General features: G+C 36.1%; 1 pseudogene; it reads left to right on the top strand.

Moving 5' to 3' along the window:
- Positions 1-1,023: 1,023 nt before the first annotated feature.
- On the top strand, positions 1,024-1,929 carry LOC141551061 (centromere protein N pseudogene; annotated as a pseudogene).
- The last annotated feature ends 662 nt before the right edge of the window (positions 1,930-2,591 follow it).

Here is a 2,591-nt window from a genome sequence, read left to right as displayed (position 1 = left end):
AATCAGATCAAATCTGAGTTTGGAATAAATACTCTGCCTCAGCTTGGGCACAAATTGTCCATGTGAACATTTGGAGTGAATTCTCTAACTTTGCACATCTCATGTTTCTTCTGAGCTTTTTTCCCCTCTTGTTCTGATTTTGTTCTGATCTCATGTTTCCTCTGAACTTTTTCAATTCTGCTTTGCTCATAGAGTACAGCACTTCTTCGATGAGGGCTTGCTGTGCTGGGCTGTCCTGTATCAGTGTCTCACATGTTGACAATCAATTCTAAAGTTCATAAGAGAGACCTCGAGAGTGTCCTTATATGGTTTTTTCTGACTAACAAATGAGTTCCTGCTCTGTGTGAGTTCTTAATAAAATAGTCTTTTTGGCAAATGTATATTTGGAATTCAAACGATGTAGTCAGGTCTCCGCAGTTGCACTCTCTGGATTCTGTTTGAATGTTTGGCAGTTTAATTCAAGAAAGGACATAAGTGTCTGGTATGTTATCCTGCCTGGTGATCTTCATAATCTTACTAAGACAATTAAAATAGAAGTGATTAAGTTTCTTGGCATGAAATTGGCATAAAGGTATAAAGATGTTAAGTTTGGTAGTCAGTCTAATACCTTTACTCTCTCCCACTTTTCTTCTGAAGATCCCAAACACTGAACTAACTCTGGCAATGTGTGTGTCAAGCTTATTATCAATGTGAACATCCCTGGAAAGCATACTGCCAAGATAAGTGAACTTATCCACAGTATTTAAAACTTTTTCATTTGTTGTAACTCATGGTTCCATATGTGAATAATGGAGTATCTGCATTTTCTTGATGTTAATTGTTAAGACAAAATGGACACAAACAGCAGAGAACTGATCCATATTTTTGTTGCATCTCAGTTTTGGAGGCTGCACTGAGTGCATAATCATCTGCAAACAAAAACCCATGCACCAATACTCCCTTCACTTTTGGTTTATAGTGATCCTTGAATGTTATGTTTTCCCAGGAGGCAAGTGCTGCTCTTTCTAGCCTAGTGTCTTAGCGATGGATAAGAGTGTTTCAGAGTTTATCAGGAGGACTGTCTGAAAATCCCAGTTGTTAAAATAATGAAAATCCTGAGAATATGGAACTTTCTTCCAGAAGATCAACTGAAGAAAATAAACCTTCAAAAGTACAGGTTTTTGTTAGTTTGTGACAAAGAAGATATCTCCCAGCAAATGGTTGATTGGATTGTTTATAAAATGACTAAACTCCCAGGTGAAGAGATTGACCTGTCTGATATAGAAGAATTTAAAGATATTTTAAAGAAAATTATTCAGAGAGCTTTAAGAAATGTATATACCAGCTTCAGAGACAGTAAGGATAATGGAATATGGATTCGAATTGTCTGGGGAACACCTTACATGAAACCAAACCAGTACCAAACAACCTATGTGATATATCATTCTCAAATTCCTTTCATCTTCATCTCTTCCTGCCCGTGTTAAGAGTACATTCCAGAGCTCTGGTAGGCACTCATGACTGCTGGCAATCACCATAAGATCCAACAAATGAAACTCCAAAGCCTATATCTGGATTCTCTTAAGGCTATTGTTTTTAAATAGTAAAATCAGGATTTTCAAACTTACTACATTACACCTTTGCAGGAAGGAAATACTGAAATAAAATAGTGGACCCAACAATCATTCATGAAAAAGAAACCAAAGAATGACATGGGTAATTTGGGGGGATTATATTCAACTGAGAATAGAATTTGCACAGTGTAAGCTTGAAACCAAATTTAAAATTGACTCTAAAAATGGCATTTTGCCTGAAAGGGAAGAACTTTTCACATGCTTGGTTAAATTCTCTAGTATACATCTTTTGGAGGCATTGAAATCTTTAGCACCAGATAGTATTCTCTATAAAGTTTATGCAATATCTTTGTTTTTTGATGATTTTGTTCTTTAAAGTCAAGGCTACAGAAGTATAAAACCATGGGTTGGACATATAGAAAAACTATGACAGTTGCTGCTTATGAGGACACATAACCTAAGTGCTTAGTGAACAGCCCTCCTCATTTTAGGACACTTAGGGGCCTACTGCAGTACCAATTCTGGAGCCAATCTTACAATCTGCTGTCATGCTAGGAGAACAATTTATTTGGTTTTCTGAGAGAGAAGAATCAAGTTCACTAAGAAAACAAGTATTTTTTTCTCAATGAACAGATATTCACGGAAACATGCATGAACTGTGAATGGTTTCATTGGAACATACTTCTGTTGATTTAATGTTTTATATTTACAATTCATTCAAAGCACTATGTCCCAAACCACAGCTTATAAAGATGTGAAAAAACTAAAAAACCAGTTATCTTAATTAAACTTCATATGACTGGAAAAACAAACAAACAAAAAATCTTTTGGCTTGTAGCCTTTTCAATTTACTACCAGTGTGGTAGTTGACCTTGATTCCATGTTCATCTTCATTGAAGGTATTTGACAACATGGCTGGAAATATCATGCTAAAAAGCATGGGAGCAAGCACAATGTTGTTTCACTCCACTGATGATTGGGAGAGCATGAGGGTATTGTCCACTCTGCAGAACCATGCAAACATACCATCGGGAATTT

The sequence above is a fragment of the Sminthopsis crassicaudata genome, chromosome 1 (assembly GCF_048593235.1).
Source record: "Sminthopsis crassicaudata isolate SCR6 chromosome 1, ASM4859323v1, whole genome shotgun sequence".
NCBI lineage: Eukaryota > Metazoa > Chordata > Mammalia > Dasyuromorphia > Dasyuridae > Sminthopsis > Sminthopsis crassicaudata.
This window is presented reverse-complemented; position numbering and strand designations above follow the sequence as displayed.